Genomic DNA, 19,143 nt, shown 5'->3' with positions numbered 1-19,143 from the left:
ATCTGGGGTGTGCAGCAGAGAGGCTCCAAATAGGGTTGTGCAATGCCTGATAACATACATGCTGTCTTGTAATGCAGTATCATGCTGTAACTCTGACAGTTTTAGTGTAACTGGTCTAAGATGGACTGACTTAATGAGTGTTCCAGCTGCTATTGCATTTTAGTTCCAGTCCAAGCTGAGAGACAACAAATCTAGTCTGTAATGCTCTTACAGCATTCAGTTTATAGCTTCTTTTCAGCTTACAGTTTTCTCCTCCTTAGTTTTCTGCAAATATCCTAGGTATATCATCTTGCTCCACATTAAATTTCTCATTGCCTAAGTATTTAAATCTATTAGGTAGAATGAAATGGAGAAATTGCCCTTTCTGAGGTATAGAGCAGGGATTGCCTAAGTTACCAGTCTTACAAATGCAAAATAAATTAAGATTACAAAAACTTGAATAATAAAGTATGGTTTTCTTATTTTCAAAACTATTTATAAAAAATACACATAGAAAGACACACAAATATTATTAGAAATATTAATAAGGAAGTGGAAAACGACCCTAAAATACAATGTACTTGTGTTTTTTACTTCTATAATCTTCTTGTTAGAACTGCATTATGACAGGAAGAAGCATCTTTTTCCCTTTCCACTAAATTAAATTCTGTATACCCGTGCAGTCAGAATATATATTGTAAAGTGTTAACCTTAACTTTAATTTCTTCTAAGGCTTTGTAAAGAAAAGTAGAATCTATTGAGTAATTATAACCTGTATACCTGGCAGCAGCATACATTTGCTGACAGGACAAATAACTTAGGATTTTGTCACTGATTCAGTCTACATCCTGGTGTGATGGAAAGATATTACAAAAGAAAAAGTGCTCACCAGCCTCTGAAGATCTAGGCTCATACAAACAAACAAACAAACAAACAAACAAACAAACAAACAAACACAACTCCCCAAGAGGAATCTCCAACCAAAGACCATTCCAGAGTGGCAGTCAGCCCTTAAATGAGGTTAAGAGAGGTGAAACCAGGCTCCACCCCTTCCTGTCACATGGTGAATTGCCTTCACCTGTGCTCTCAGTGCTGACTGGGTTCTTTTTCCAGCTGCTTAATCAGTGGTTCAGGCCATGAGTCAACAATTACTGTACACTCTCCTATTATACCCACGGCCATTTAATTCATTGTTGAAAGCAGTCAGGTTAGTTATAGTATTTTCCCTTATTAATACTATCTCAACCTTTTGTGATTAGATTGTTTCAGTTTACATGTTTGGAAGGTTTTCAGGAGGAAAATCTCCATGATTGGTCCAGGGACTGAGGTTAGACAGACCTGTCTATAGTTTTCAGTTCTTGTCCTCTTAAAGAAGAGCGTAAAGCTTTTTCCAATTTCCAGGAACTCCCTCTTTCCTCATCACCGTGATTTTTCATATACAGACAGCATCCCGACATTAACACCAGCCAACTCTTTGAAAAGAGTCTGTAATTTATTTTTCCTGTTAGTTTTACTTATCTTGCCAGTTATATCGTTATTGCTAATCTAAAACCAATAACATGACACTAATTGAAGTACACAAGAGAAGAGTGAAATAGACTTTTCCTGTAAAATAATATATTTTATGTAAGAGCACTATAGCCCTGTCTTATGTGAACAATTGGCTCTTTTGTTGCATGACAAATTTTAATTTACCAAAAATGTTTCTGGAAAATTAAAGTTCATTGAGACTTTGATCAGATTTCCTCAAGAGATGGGCGTAGCGCTTTATCTCGGACTTCTACAGCCTATTGAGACTAAAGAGAAATTCAGAATTTTAGATAACTCTAGACAAGTTTCATAGCATTTGATTAACAGACTCGCATTCTTCACAAAACAAGCACTGTCCAAAAATGAATTCCCAAAGAACTGGGATAGCTCAAGTCTGCATATATGACACACTTTAACTGATTATAGCCTACAGAAGAGAGTGAAATGTCAGGTGGAGTTGAAAATTTATTAATGAAAGCCATTTAATTTCCTCAGTGAAATCTTGGAAATTTAAACAAACGACTAGTGGAACTAGTGAAAAATTTATTCAATGCCTTTTAACTTCTGTGATCATAATTTTCAGCATTTAAATGGGAAGGGAAAAAAAGAGAATGCACTAAACTGTGGTGAAATGCTGAATGGTCTATGGGTAACATCAATTTTGTTGTAGCCTTTCAGTATTACATTTATTCCATTAGCTGCTAAGTAGCTAAACTCTCAGAACCACAGATCTTAATTCCAAAACAAAGCCAAGTTAAGTAAAATCTGAAGGGAATTCTCCAAGACTATACTATTGCTATACTATTGTGTCACTCACCAAGTTGTTATTTCATACTTTAGTTGATTTTTCTCCATCTCAATAACTATTTGTGCTTAAAATATCACTAATAAACTTTGCAGTTGATATGTTTGACTATGTGGAATTTTTACACCTATTACATTTTTTCTTTTACAGTTTTTTTACAGTTTTTTTTTTTCTTTGCTATGGCTGAAGGCTTACAATTTTATTGATTTGAAGAATTCAGAAGTGAAATGAACTACAATCCATAAGAAAAATTTCCATAGTCCAATACTTTTGACTTGCAAAGAGGGAAAAAAAAAAAAAAGAAAAAAAAAAAAAAAAAGGAATAAAAGACAAGCTTCATGAATCACTCTCTATGAGGGTTATAAGTGATAAATTACTGGTAGCACTACTATGGCCAGATCTTTGCAGATGTCTGTCATAGTATAAAAGTGATAGGGATATGCTTTGCCAAGGTGAGTAGTAACCATCCTTTCTGTAAATATGTATCTGTTGGTAATGTTAAATAGGCTTGAAACTGCAGCTGGAAAATAATTTGAATTTATTTATAAGACTGTATAAACAAGTGTACAGCTGAGAAGAGGAGTTCAGGAAGATGTATTTTTAATAAGCGTTGGTGGTGTCTACTTAGCTTGTTTTATAATAATAGGTGTATTGAATGAAAAGAACATACTAGTTAGACAACATCATGACAACAGAGTCCCCTGGTGATCTGAACGGGATTAAACTTTTGTGGCTTCTTAAAGAAATGAGTTCATTTTTTATAGCAGGAGATTGGATGTAAATGCCATATATTTACTACATCTACTTTCCTCTAGTTTGTTTGTAGCAATTCTGTTTTACTTGTGAGATCAGCATCAGTACATTGTTATCTACTACAGAAAGATGATCTTTAGCTGTGACTTCCCAAGTTGTGGGATCAAAGCCATACAACCAAGAATTTCCAGAGAATGTATTTGTAAATATATAACTGGGCAGCATTTCAGCCACTTGCCATTCAAAATGTCACCTGTCATCCAAAGATACCATTCCATAACAGATTGTCGAGAATTTATATTTTTTTACTATATTTATGATACTAAAACTACCCTGAATGCCCCTATAGGATCAATGTTGCAGTTATATATGTATATATATATGTATATAAGTTTAGTTTTTTTAGTTATGTTAAAATACAAAAGTATCAGGTACATGATAATGAAAACAAGGACAGATATTTCCAGACTGAACTAGAGAAATTCTGCAAACATTTTTACCTCAGCTTCTTCATCTTTAAAAGGCATTGATAATATTTACGTTGCACAGAAAAATATTGTGAAAATTAATTTGCCCTGTGTTTTGAACACATCGAGTTTTCTAAAATGCTATTACTATCTTTCATTCCTGTTCATTTTTTCCAGGTTTGGTTATCCAGATCATTCATCTTGTTTGTTTCTCTTCTCTGAAATACATTTATTTCTGTTATTAATTTTGGACTGCTGCATTCCTTAGTTATTAAAGAACTGCAACTGATGTCTACCTACTGATAAACAGAAACACTTTTCAGATGCACATTTCCATCAGCTAGGGTTTAGATTTTGACTGTTACACCAGCACAGTGACAAAAGATTATCTTTTATCCATATTAGTTCCTATATGCATCTCGTTGCACAGCTATGTAAGCATAAGCATTGATGGAAGAGAGCAACAGGAAAAACTTGGACAATAGGGAAGGCATAACTGCCCCTTTCAGAAGTCCTTCTTCCTTGTAACAAATTAAAGTGACCAGCTTTAATACTGTTTCCTTCCATGTTTCCAATTCTACAGCATTCATGATTGTGTTTAATTTTCATTTTTAAATTTTTTTTGATAGATGGAGTTTTTACAAATTCATTTAACTTTATTATTTCCATGTCATTTTTTTCCACAATTTTTGTAGTTTTCTGCAATCTTTATGGTAATAGCTCAGAAATCTTAAAAGGTGTATTCTCCATGTAGAATGAAAGTGTTATTAAATAAGGGCAAGGTCAGAGGTAAATATAATTTATCTGTATTCTTTCTCTATATTCCTGCTGGGTTTGAAAGTCAGTGGAATGTGACAGTCCTTGCTCTTCTCAGGGGAAAGATATTTCTAATCAGCTCTACCACACTCTATGGCAATAGTTTCCAGTTCATGCTAGTTGTAAGCTCAGCAGGAACTGCAAAGCCCTACTTCTCAAAGAAACAATATTATTCCTCTGTACAATGCAGATTCTTCAAAAGAAGGTAGAGAAACAAACTAGAGGTGAAAATGTGCTAGAATCTCATTCAAGATGCTGTTGACAAGACATTATTTGCATGACAAGCAAAAGTCATGATCCTAGAAGATCTGAGTATCTTTCACATGAATGAATTTGGATAGAAGCAGGTTTTGAGCTTACTCCTTCTGTAGCCCATGAGCTGCACAGTTCAGGAGTAGATTGCCAACAGAATTTTCTACACTTATATAATAGAACATACTATTCCAAAAATTAAAACAAACAATATTGAAAATGAATAAGTATACATGAATATCATAGTAAAATGATCACTTCTTCTGTGTTTAGGAGCAAAAATTACCTACTCAAAGACCTTCATCTTGGCAGTCTTTGTTGATGGCATAGCAAGCAACATTTGGTAGAAGTTTGAAGCTGTTCATTTAGGCAGAGGTGGAACAAGAACAACCTTTCATCCCTGACCTATCTATTTGGAATGAATAGTCCTTTTGATACAAGTATTACAACAGATTCAGAACACAGTTCTGGTCTTTTGAGTCATAAATTAAATATACAAGAAACAAGGACAAGAAACAGTCATGGAGCAGGCCAATTTCAATTAAATCTATCAAAGTATGTCAGGCAACAAGTAACAGAATCATTTTCTGTATGACAAAATATTTTCCAATAAAGCAATAATAGGAATTTGAATATTCAAAACAAAAGATGTCACCACAGTCTTCATATCACAAAATACTCCATGAGAAGAAAAGAAAAAGAAAAGAAAAAGAAAGGAAAAGAAAAGAAAGGAAAAGAAAAGAAAGGAAAAGAAAGGAAAAGAAAGGAAAAGAAAGGAAAAGAAAGGAAAAGAAAAGAAAAGAAAAGAAAAGAAAAGAAAAGAAAAGAAAAGAAAAGAAAAGAAAAGAAAAGAAAAGAAAAGAAAAGAAAAGAAAAGAAAAGAAAAGAAAAGAAAAGAAAAGAAAAGAAAAGAAAAGGAAAGGAAAGACAAGGAAAGGAAAGACAAGGAAAGGAAAGACAAGGAAAGACGGAGAGGAGAGGAGAGGAGAGGAGAGGAGAGGAGAGGAGAGGAGAGGAGAGGAGAGGAGAGGAGAGGAGAGGAGAGGAGAGGAGAGGAGAGGAGAGGAGAGGAGAGGAGAGGAGAGGAGAGGAGAGGGAACATGAAGATTTTTTTCTGCTAGGCTTGAGATAACTTCCTATACCATTTGCATGCAGAAACATTTATTTGATGGCACATCATTGCCTTTCATTGAGAAAGCTTAGAAAATGTCAAGACTTCATGCTTTATCTCCCATTTCTTCACATTCAAATACACCCTTTTTCAGCTTCAGCATATCAAACTCACAAGGTTCATTAAGCTATAACAATCTTCATAGAAAGTTTTCCTCCTCAGAGCCCTCTGCCAATTATGTTATAAGAAGGAAAGAAAGTTGACTGAATTACACTGCATATATGCTCATTATTCAGATGTTTTTTCCCAGCTACATGACAACCAGTAAAAATACTTATATCTTTACCAAGCTAGGGAAAATATGCTGGTTTTGCAATAGATTGGTTTTGAGCTGGAAATGAAACTGATGACATGTTCTTGATTTTTCCTAATACTTTTTTTCCTTTTAGAAAATATATTCCAGTCTTAGGAAATAACAGACAAAGAGACAATGCTTCTGCTAGAAAATATACAAAAATACCCTGCAGTCAAGCCCTGTTACTAGTGTATAAAAGAATGACAACAGGAGAGAAAAAGTAACAGCCATTTTTCTCCTCTTCTATAAGGGAAACATTTTTAAAATATAAGAATAATTTCACAATTCATTTATTAAAAATCTATTTTTACTGAATAAGATTTTTCAGTGGCTGAGAAAGCAAAGCACAAGACTCATCTCAACTGGATACTTATCCAGATTGTAAAAGTTATCTAGTCCTTTCAGTGTTGATATAAATGGTATAACAAACAAACCTGTAAAGGGGCTATTTCCATAAGTCATCTGAAAAGCTCACATACGTTATGAGAAGCAACCAATATTTAAATAGAGAAGTAAAAGAAAAAAAACTGAAGTGGAGTTTCCAAACAATGTCTTTGCTATGGACCTGATAATGGTCCTCTTCAGAATTATGCTGGTAAAACTTCCAGGTATATAGACAATTTAGTAAGTGTAGAGGAAGAGAAACTAAGACTTCTGAGTGGTCTGTGGGGTTACTGCAGCTTCTGGTTATTGCATGTTGAAATGAAGATGTGGTCAATTTAAAAAGGATGGACAGGACTTTCCTATTATGGAGACTAATTTCAATTTCTACATAAGGTAGCTCCACATGAATTCTGTTTGAGTTGTATGTCATATTGCTATACCTTACATTCAGAACATTTTCCTTCTTGATACTCAGTTTGAAATTTTGTTCTAATTCAAATTAAAATTTAAACTAACTGATTTTCCATTCTTATTTCCTATGACTTAAAATATGTGTGAACATCACATCTTCTTTGATGTTCATCTTATCTGCCTATATATAAAGAATATTTATGTCCAGGAAAGGATTAGTTGCATAGAGTTGAGAAGTTATGATACATGAAAATAATATTCCAAAGCTTAAATCAAAGATTTAAAAGTCCTGGGGGGCACGCCCTCCCTCTTGAGCAACACAAGTAGCCTGGTAACAATAGACAAGTAGAAGGCTGAGTTATTCAACGATTTTTTTGCCTCAGTTTTCACTAGCGACTGCTTTACATATAGCCCTTCAGAAAGTTCAGAAGGTGGGATGTGAGAGAGTAATGCCCCTCCTGCTATAAGCAAGGATCAGGTTCATGTCTTTCCAAAGGACCTGAATGTCTAGAAGTCTATGGGTCTCAATGAGATGCATGAGTCCTGATGAAATTGACTGATAATAGTCACCAAGACACTCTTGATGGTACTTGAAAGTCATGGCAGTCAGGTGAAGTTTCTGGTGACTGGAAAAAAAGCAATATCACACTCATTTTTAACAAGGGTAGAAAGGATGACCCAGGGTACTACTGAGCTGTTAGCCTCACCTCATTGTCGAGGAAGATCATGGAGCAGATCTTCCAGGAAATTATATTAAGGCATATGGAAGAGAGGGAGGTCATATGTGTTTATCAGCATGGTTTCACAAGGGCATGTCCTGTCTGACCAACCTTGTTGCTTTTAATGATGGCATAACTGTGTCAGTAGACAAGGAAACAGTCTCTGTGGTGTAATCTATCTGGAATTCATAAAGCCTTTGATACAGCCCCTCTTCATCCATCCATACGGTCTATCCTTTTCTTCAAACTGGAAAAATTTGGGTTTGATGGGTAAATTGTTCAATGGATGTTCAACAGATTACAAGACTGTACCCAGATAATGGTGGTCAATGTCTCAATGTCCAGATGGAGATCAGTTACAAGTGGTGTCCCTAAGGGTACTGGTGCTCTTAAACATCTTTGAGAATGACATCAGTAGTGAGATTGAGTGCAAGTCTGCAGATGAGACCAAACTTTAGTGTGGTCAACACACCTGAGGGATGGGATGCCATCTAGAGAGATCTAAAAAGGCTTGAGCAGTGGATCCAGGTGACCTCCCAGGTTTCAACAAATGCAAGTGCATGGTCTTGCACCTGGATCACAACCCCCATTATCAGTACAAGCTGAGAGATGTAAGGAAGGAGCAAAACCCTGCCAAAAAATAACCTGGGGGTACTGATGGATGGGAAGCTGGACATGAGCCAGCAATGCGTCCTTGCAGCCCAGAAAGCCAACTGCATCCTGGGCTGATTCCAAAGAAGTATGGCTAACAGGTCAAGGGAGGTGATTTTTCCCCCCTACTCTGTGCTGGTGAGACCTCAGCTGAAACACTGTGTCTGATGTGGAATCTTCAGTACAGGAGAGATGTGGACTTATTGGTGTGTGTCCAGAGGAGGGCCACAAAAATGACCCAAGGGATGAAACATCTCTCCTACAAGGATAGGCTGAGAGAACTGGGGCTGTTAGGCCTGGAAAAGAGAAGGCTACAGGGAGACTGATGCTGGCATTTCAATATCTGAAGGAGCTATAAGAAAGAATGTGACAGATGCTTTAGCAGGGTCTGCTGTGATAGGACAAAGGGAAATGGTTTCAAGCTAGAAGAAGAGAGATTTAGATTGGATATAAAGAAAAAGCTTCTTGCAGTACGGGTGGTGAGTCACTGGAGCAGCTTTCCAAGAACAGTGATGGAAACTACATCCTTGGAGACATCCAAGACTAGATTGGGTGAGGCTATGAGCAACCTGATCTAGCTGCAGATGTCCCTATTCATTGCAAGGGAGTTGGGCAAAATTACCTTTAAGGGTCCTTTACAACTCATAAGATTCTATGATTCGTGCCTCTACTAGCTGCAATAGTATACAATATAATACAATAATGTATATGAAAGGGACAAAAAGCTGATGCATAAAATAAAGGTAGTGTTGTTCCAAATCTTGTCACTGTACACGTGTGCTAAGGAGAGGTTCAGGTGGCAGATACTTTCACCTTGTTCTCCTTTAAATTTTATTGAATTACTTACTAACTTCAGTGTTCTAGCAATCATCCCTTACATTATATCAAATGCAGTGGCATTTCTTACTATTTTAATTACCTTACAGGATTTCAGAAACATTTTCACAGATCTGTTGTTTACACTTGTGTAACACATACTTGAAATACAAAACGTTGGTGTAGAAAAAAAAATGGGTACAAAGTAAGATTTTTATTAAAAACATAAAAATCCTAACATTACATGAAGGACTTTGTAGTGGCAAAGGCTGCTCAGCACAGCATGTAGAACAGAAGTAGTCAGCCTACATCATTACGTTCTTGTTCTGCATGATACTCTTTTTGCTACAGCTATCGTTGAGAGGCAGAGCATGACAGAGTTCAAACTAGCAGAGGAAAAAGCTGGAAAAATTCAGAATTTAATTTAAGCTTCTGCAGTTGACCATAACATCCTGGAAAACTCTTGGAAAATTGTTAAAAAATAAAACTTCACAGTTTGTGTAATCAATAAATACATGGACATTATAATTAAGAAATAAACAGGAAAGTCACGCTTAATAGGCTATCATGCTAAAGAATAGATAGAAAGCTTTTTCTTGTTCTGGGCTCACTGAAAAGACTCCAAGAAGAGTAATCTCCAAAAGAGATCCTTCCACAGTGGTAATCAGCTCTTAAATGGGGTCTAGGAGAGGTGGAGCCAGGCTCCACTCCTTCCCATATCACAGGAAAATTGTCTTCACCTGTGCTCCTAGGGATGATTCATTGCTCACCTCAGGTGGTCAATCAGAGGTTCAGGCCATGATTCAGCAGTTCCCATATGCAGTTAAAGGATTATGTGAAGTGCAGTTACAGGAAAAGTCATTTTTCAGTTCATATTTTTTTCTTTTCTCCAGCATGTCAGAGAGTATGAGATTAAAGGCTCTTTCCCTGTGTTTTCTTCACGTGACAAACCTTTCTTCTGTCCTCTCTATTCTTCATAAGTGGCAAAATGACTCTTAGTGTTAAGCTGCACTTAGTCTCTTTGTCAACACAAACCTCAAGTTTGAACTAAATGTTTTCTCAGAGTGACTTGTAAGTGGATTCTTCAGACACATATAAGAAGAAATGTAAATGAAAAAGTGCAATAGAAGCTTGATAAGTTTCATGCATAGGCTGAAATATAGTAATCTGAAAAAAATATTTAAGACTTTTATGATATGGTAATTAGAAATACTAACTGTAATGCAGACTACCCTGAATTTTGATTGAAGAACTAAAAGACTTGTTTGGATCAGCAATATTCTGACTTCATCATTTTAAATAAACTTCACTTTTACTGTCCCTAACGGTTTATATACTCACCACCTGATTATGGATGTATTTGTATGTATTGTTCAGGATTTCAATCTTTGGTAATACTTTTTATAACCTAATTTAAGGTGTGTTCAACTTATTATTGTGAATGGATTTACACACTGTACTCCACTTATAGTTACCTTCACACTTTGGAAGGCTACTAAGTGTCTTCCATGTTCTCTCCTCTGTCATGTTTGGACACCTCAGTAAACTGATTTTATAGAGTTAAATAGCATACTCCAAACTTAATCACAGTAAATACCGTCACAAGATTCCTTACCACTGTGTTTCAATTAAAAAATATATACCCCTAAAAAAACAAATGCAAATGTGTATAAGGGAAATAAATATACGTGGGTAAATATTACTTCTACTACAATCAAAGGTCACAAATCCCATTCCATTTCAGACATAGAGGGTGTGTCCTGCTATTCTAGAAAATTTATAAAATAATTCCATTCATAGTCTTTTCATTATTCACTTCTTTCATGCTGCAATACATTCTTGTAACTGAAAAATTTAGTCAGAGAGTTTGTCCAGGTTTGTTATTGTAAATGTTGCCTTTCAACTTTAAGTAATCCTATTCTCTGGTGTTTATTTCTAGAGAATAAACATGTCCTCTCTGCCACGTTTCACTTTACTAAGCAGACAGTGAGCATGCAGTTTCCTTCCATAAAATCTGATTTCCATTTTTATATTCATTTTTCTCTATATGTGATCTTAAAAAATAACTAGAACTGTGTGAAAGTTTCTATATAGGATTTAACAAATGCCTTGTAAAATGTCATTACTACTTCCTTTTCAGTAACAGAAATACCTTTTCTAAAAGAGCTTCTGATGTGTTTGCCTGCCTCCACCTTTGGAAACTCTTAGTCATTATGTGATTCTTTCAAATATTGATTTCCTCAACTTCTGATGTTTTTACTGGAAAATCCACTTTAGAACAGACATTATTGTTATTAGTACTTAAATATATGATCAACTATATTTCATTCCACTTCTAAGATCATCTACTACTATCTGTCATATATTCTGAACTATATTTATGATAACTTTCAATTTTCAATCATCAGAAAATTTCACAAGCACCTTGTGGCTTTTGCTGAACATTAATGAAAATCAAATTGCTTCCTCAGCGATCCTTAAAGATAAAGGTAATCTCATGGATAAAGTCTGCTTACATTTCCAAAAACTCTGAAAGGTATCTTACCAAATAAGTATAAGGAAACTGAGCAGGACTGGCATAAAAAAATCTTTTCAAGATTAGATTATTGACAGAAAGATAGGAAATTATGTCAGGAAGAATCAGTTCAAAAAAAGGTCAGCTACTGGTGGCCTGCAGTGAGATGTTAGTAGTAAGATATATGACCAATGAAAAAATTCAAATACAGCTTAGCAGAAGGGCAAGAAGCAGAGTTTGTTCTAGACAGTAAGGACAAAATATGATTGTAATTGCAGGAGGGTCTCACAGAGACGAGGTAGTAAAATGGCTGACGAAGTTCAGTATGAATAAACACAAAAAAAGGATAGGAATTACACAGTTCTAACTTTTCTTACCAAATGATCAGCTCTTGATTGGCAGTTCACTCAGAAGGATTGTTTTATGAAAGCAAGTATCATGAAAACATTAGCTCAATACTCAATAGCAGTCATCAAATCAAATCAGGTATTAGGAGTTAGTAAAAAAAAAACCTCCTAGCTTTTCCACCATAGATATCCAATATTCTCCTACATTTTGTGTACTGTGTAAACTAATGTTTCACTCTCCACTCTCTGAAGTTCAGAGAATGGGAACAAGAGTGATCAAAGATATAGAAAAGCATTCCCATTTTACTATTCAAATTTTTAGCATGGGCAAGAGGAGATGCATCATAAATATTGTATATACATATAGCAAAGAATTTTATTGTTCATTAAAAGTGAATGATGTCATCAGAATAAAACAAGCAAAAATAATACCAGCAATCATAGTCTAAATGAATACAGAAAGCCTCATTAATAGTAGCAACAGTAATTCCCGTACAGGAAAACTTAAAATTCCTCTGCTGTTTCGTTCAGCCCTTTAATATCTCTCTAGGTCCTGAGGTCATTGTTAGTAGGTCATATTAATGGTTGAACTTGATGATCTTCAATTTCCTATTCAACCCATATGATTCTATATTTCAATTCTATGATTTACCAGTCTTCCTCAAGCAGGAGGTGGGATCACAAGGAACTGTCAACATCATTCTTCTCCAATTTTGGGGTCAATTTGGGTATTATTTTCTATGTTTTCCAATCACAGTCATCTTTCTTCTCAGCGGGTTCTCAGCTAAAAGCTTAAATTTGCCTCGTATTTCATGGTACATTCACAAAGTACTGACAGACTGAGTTCTACCGTTTCTCTGACCTGTCCTGTGAGCCAGCCTTGAGCTGTGGGCTGACACCCCAGCTTGGCCTCAGTTTTTCCTCTACCTCCAGATCCCTATCTGGCATATAAAAGCTGTACCTTATCCTAGTTGCCCTCACCAGGCCTGATCATGACCCCAGCACTGGTCCCAGCCTTTCACCTCCCTGACAATCTGTCTCCTCCTAGTCCTGGTCACTATCATTAGACCTGATCCTAACTCATATTCTTGGCACAGCCTTGGGTTTGCTTCAACACTACGGCGAGCTGGGCTTTGTACTGACTTTGGTCACTGCTTCTGTTTGGCACCAAGCAATCTCAACAAAGGGAATTTCACTTAATTAAATTCATTGCCAATTATCAGAAACTTTACTCATTTAGGTATGAAGAAACATGAAAGACAAATACTTAAGCAAACAACTTTTCTACTTCTTCCCCAGGCTCACACCTGTGCTAATACCTCTCCTCCTCCTTAAATATATATATTTCTTCATGCAAGAAGGCATTCAGTGAGGGTGACAAATTAGATTTTATACCTGGCCTGGGCTGCCCAGAGATGATAAGAGAATGTGAGAAAGAGTTAGGATGAAGCATCTTATGTTGACTATGCTCTTGTTCTTCCCTAGGTAAGTATATGGTCACTGTTGAAGACAGTGGAAACAGACCTTCAGTCACCACTATATACGTTCTTATGTTCTTATATTCTGAGGCTACTAACTGATAGCCAGCTGATTCTCAGCAATCATACTGAAATCATTAAAGAATGGAATTTCCTTTGCTGGGGCCAAAAATAGACCATCTTTAATTCTATACCAACTCCGTCTGGGAATATTTCTTTTTTAGTCCAGTTCTGCCCTGCACTAGTATGTCCTCATCTTCAGTACCGTGTACAGTTTAGAGTGCCACAATAATAAGAAGGAAATAAAACTATTAGAGCATGTCTAAACAAGGGAAACATAGATGGTGACAGGTCTAGGGGGCAAGACTGATGAGGAACAGCTGAAGTTTTTGATAGCTATTACAGGAGTAAGTTAATTTCATGATATTGATAATCTCTGTAATGTTTTCTCATATTTTACTTTTTATTTCCATAAGATTTCTCAGTGATGGAGTTAAACAGGGTCTATTTATAAAGTTTCAATGGTATAGTATAGCATGCAGAGCTGTTCAGTCACTTTCTTTGCTTATATGTAGAATCCTCAAATTCCCAGATACTAAACTTTGGAAACAGAAAGAAGGGCATATACAGCTGAATTTCTGAGAGTAATTGGAACTAAGAAAACTGTTCATTGTCCCAGATTTTATTCATATTTGGTCTTCTTAAATGTTTAAAGGATTATTTTGAAGAATATTTTGATTTTATTTTCTGGTTAATGTAGCATAAGCTGTCTGCATAAACACAAATCTCATAAATGAACTTCTTCTCTAATTCAAGGCAAAGTAAAAATTATCCCCATTAAAGGTTTTTACTTTGCACTTAAATGAACTGGAAAACTTTCAAATCATTAGTCATCACGTCTTAGATGATAGGCAATAAATTAATAGGAGAAGCTGTCTATTACAATTCAATCCCAGCTGGAACATCTATATGCACTTTGATTTTCTCCAGCTAAAGATTTAACTAGGAAAATACTAGATTTAAACACAGTAAGAATGTATAACAAATTTACACAGTGGCATATGCATCTTGTTGTTACATTATAGCCTCCCTTTAGATACTGAAAGGCTGCGATCATTTCTTCTTGGAGCCTTCTCTTCTTCAGGCTGAATACCCCCAGCTTTCTCTGCCTGTTCTTGTAGGGGAGGTGTTCCATTCATTGGATCATTTTTGTGGGCCTCCTCTGGACAGGATCCAGCAGGTCCATGTTTCTGCTGTACTAAGGATTCCACATCTCATCATAGATGAGGTCTCACCAGCATAGAGTAAAAGGGCACCCCTCTCTCGACCTGCTGGCCACTCTTCTTTTGACGAAACCCGGGATATGACTGGCTGCTTCATGTCCAGTTTACCATCCACCAGTACCCCTAAATATTTTTTGCCAGCATTGTAATCAATCCTTTCATCCCTCAGCTTGTATTGATGATGAGGGTTGCCACGGCCCAGGTGTAAGACCTTGTACCTACGTTTATTGAACCTCATGATGTTCACCTTGACCTATTTTTTAAACCAGTCTAGCCCTCTGGATGGTACCTCATCCCTCAAGTTTGTCAGCTGCACCATTCTTCTTGGTATCATCCACAAACTTGCTAACGGCGTTCTCAATTCCACTGTCAATATCATTGATGAAGATATTAAATAGAATCTGCCCCATTATTGTCCCCTGAGGGACACTACTTGTCACTGACCTCCATCCAGAAGTTGAGCCACTGACCACCACTCTTTGAGTATGATATTGCAACCAATATCATATTCATTGAACTGTCTACCCAACAAATCTATATCTATCCAATTTGGAAAGAAGGATGTTTTAGAGGACTGTGTCAAAGATGTTACTGAATTCTAGACAGATGACATCAGTAGCTCTTCCCTTGTTCATTGTAGTTAAGTCATCATAGACAGCCACTAGATTGGTCAGGCAGAACTTGCCCTTTATGAAGCCATGCTTGTTGTCTCGTCTCCTTCTCTTCCATGTGCCTTGGCATAGCTTCCAGGAGAACATGTTCCTTGATCTGTGTGGCACACAGGTGAGGATGACAGGTAAGTAGCTCCCTAAGTCATCCTTTCTACTCTTCTAAAAATGGATGTGACATTGCCTTTTTTCTAGTCACTAGGGACTTCACCTGACTGCCATGACTTTTCACACATCAGTGAGACTGGCTTGATGGCTATATCAACCAGATTCCTCAGGACTCTGGGACATGTCTCATCAGGATCTGTAGACTGATGAATGTTCAGGTTCTTCAAGTTGTTGCCAACATGATCTTCGTTTTTGTATGGTAACATTTTCTTATTAACCTAGTGAAAGAGAAATGTATATGTTCTAAGGAGAGCAACTTTTTTGCTCTTCTGTAGGCCACATTCTGCTACTATTTTTTACTTTCAGTAGAAAAATAAAATCTCTTCATATTGAGCAAAGCCCGACTCAGTAGGAGAATTTGGCTATCAATAAGGTGTCATTCTGAAGAAGAAAAATATTCTAAGAATCTGTGTTGTTTTCTTAATAATTGTTCATTAGAAAGGGATCAGTCTGTGGATTCCATCAAAGGCAAAAAGACGATAATTTCATCCAAGCTCAAAATACCGAACTATCCATCTCCTGGAATACAAGGTATAGTTCAAATCTTGAATCCATTCTATAGAAATGTACTCAGTGGCTCTACAGTAATATTTAATCAGTGATCCTCCTTGATCAATCCTCTTTAGAGGTAGGGCCCTGCTTCTCTTTGACTAAAGAATTTTTCAAACTTCTCCCAGGCTTTGCTGACTCTGGACAAATAGGTTAAAAGCTGGTGGCTCAGAGAATCACTTCAAACAAGGAAACAGCATTTAGGAAAACATGTTGATTTGAGATTTGTTGATTTAGAAAAGAGTCTCTAAATAGCTCACAGAGACAGTCAGGTGTCTTGAATTAATGTGAAGTTGGAATATGAAGCCACCCTTGTTATGCAGAAAAAGCTAAATGGAACTCCAGTTGATTACAAAACAGACATCTGACTCAGAATCTTGTACAAAAATATTTTCCTAATTTTAGATTTTAACATTTAGATACATTTTTAGTATACATCATTAAATAAAGTTGAGAAGGAATTCTAGCAGCAGAGTGAAGAACAGATTTCCTTCTTAACAAAATATTCTAACTAGTGGACTACAGAATCATACTTCCTTATGTTTGTTTTCTTTTTCTCACTTTATCTCCTTCTCTCACTCTTTTCTCATGAGTCTTACATATTATATCAACTATATAATGACAAATTAAACCAGAGAGTTGGAAAATGCACTCTTTTTTGTATTTCTCTTTCTACTTCCAGACTACATACCGTTGATTAAAGCAGTAAGTAGGGGATGAAAGTGAATCTGTATGTCTGAATTTTCTCGCTCCAAAAAGGTAAGTAGGCTGACAGTAGCACATTTGGAGACAGATTTTAATCCATCTGTGTATTATATAATAAGGCAACCTTCTTTCTGGGAATTACCTTCCAAAAATAAAGTATATTTTACATAGAATATACAAGTTCACTCTTCCAGTTAGTTGCTGGTAATATAAGACATACATAAAAATGCTTCATTCAATTGACTTACTGAAAGGAATATTTGAATCTTCAGTTTCCCTTAGATGTTAGCAGGTATTGAGGCATGTTCAGTATGGGGCAACCCTTGGCCTCTTCTCACAGATGCTGCTCCTGCATTCTTACTGCTGCCAGTATCTTGTAGCATACACTCAGTACAATTGGATTTATTTTCCAGATAATAGTATTTACAAATGTGTGTTATATTGTATCCTATGATCCAGCAGTGTGCTTTTGTGTCAAGAAGGCCATTGGTATCATGGGATGAATTAAAAAGAATGTGGGCAGCCAGTTGAGGGGGATTATCCTCACATTCTACTCTGCCATGATGGGGCCATGTCCAATGTACTGTGTCCAGTTCTGGGCTCCTCAGATCAACAAAGACAGGGAACTTCTAGAGAGACTACAGAAAACAGCTACAAAGATGATTAGGGGCCTGCTGCATCTCCCTTATGAGAAAAAATCTGAGAGGCCTGGAACTGTTCAGTTTGGAGGAGACTGAGGGGGGGCTTATCAATGTTTGTAAGTATATAAAATGCAAGAGTCAAATGGATAGGGTCAGGATCTTTTCAGAGGTACCTAGCAACATGGCAAAAGCGAAGGGCACAAACAAACACAGGAAGTTGCATGCAAATATGAGGAAAAATATTTTTAGCTTGAGGGTGATAGAGCTCTGGAAAAGGCTGCCTAGAGCGGTTGTAGTCAGCTTCTCTGGAAATAATAAAACTTGTCTGGATACTTTCCTGTGTAACTTACTTTAGAAAACCAGCTTTAGCAGGGGGTTGGTCTCCAGAGAACACTTCTAACCCCTATGAGTCTGTAATTCTGTGTCCTGTCATTGCCTATGTCCATCCACCATACTCATTTGCATTTCACTTGACTTGAATTACATGATGTTCTGGACATTTCTGCTTTCTCTGACTTTAATACATAGATTAACACAATGAAAATAGGATCACTGCAGGATTCTCTTTTACAGCCTGTGCTGTAAAAGAAAATTATTTTAAATAATTATTTTATTATAATTTAAAAAATAATGAAAATAATGAAAATAAAATTATTTTCATCCATTAAGTGTTAATTTAGGATTTTTTAAAAGATATGGAACTGTGGTTTTAGTCGATGGCAATTTAAGCAAAGTTAAGTGTGCCCTGGCCACCAGAAAGACCAACCATACCCTGAGGTGCATCAGGCACAGTATATCTAGCCAGTTGAAATTAGTCATTGTACCCCCTTACTCTGCACTGGTGCAGCCTAAACTCTAGCACTATGTGCAGTTTTGTGTGCCACCATAAAAGAGGGACATAAAACTATTAGAGAGCATCTGAAGGAGGGCAATCAAGATGATGAAAGATCTAGAGGGCAAGATGTATGAGAAGCAACTGGAGTCATGTGGTTTTTTCAGCCCAGCGTTGATTGAAGGGAGCCCTTACAGCAGCCTACAGCTTCCTCATGAGGGGAGTGGAGAGGCAGGTTCTGATCTCTGCTTTTTTGTGACAGCGACAGAATTTGAGGGAACAGCATGAAGCTGCATCACAGAAGGATCAGATTGCAGATTAGAAAAAGACTCTTCACTGAGGTGATTTCTGTGCATTGGAATAGGCTCTCCAGGAAACTTCTGATGGCATGAAGCATTTGGACAATTCCACAATTGGACTCAGTGTTGTAGATCCCTTCCAACTTGGGATATATTATGATTTTATAAATCATTTTAATAGAGTTTGTATAATTTTATACAAGCATAAAGAAGACCTGAACTGAACTGTATAGTGGAATTCACAGTGAGTTTTTATACAAAGCAAAATCATCTTTATTTACTACATCTCTGTATATTTCATTATTAACTGTGGCCTTTCATTATCAGGCTCTTGAATGAAAGTGGACACAGCTCTGCAATTCTGCAGATAGTATCCAATGTCTCTCACTGAATCTGGGGCACATCATTTTCTAGCCTGCAATAACTGTGCAGTTTTTTAGAAGCTGTGCTGCCAAATGAAGAAACTGAGGGAAATGGTCAGCAGACTGCACAGCATCAGAGAAGATTAAAAATAAAACTACCACTTCTTTATTCAGATCTGCAGCTGTAAGAACCAGAATCTTCAGCTGGAGAGAAGTAGATAGAGCTTGTACCTATCAAAATGGATAT

Source organism: Phasianus colchicus, chromosome 4 (assembly GCF_987193195.1).
Source record: "Phasianus colchicus chromosome 4, bPhaCol1.hap1.1, whole genome shotgun sequence".
Classification (NCBI taxonomy): Eukaryota; Metazoa; Chordata; class Aves; order Galliformes; family Phasianidae; genus Phasianus; species Phasianus colchicus.
Note: the sequence above shows the minus strand (reverse complement) of the source record.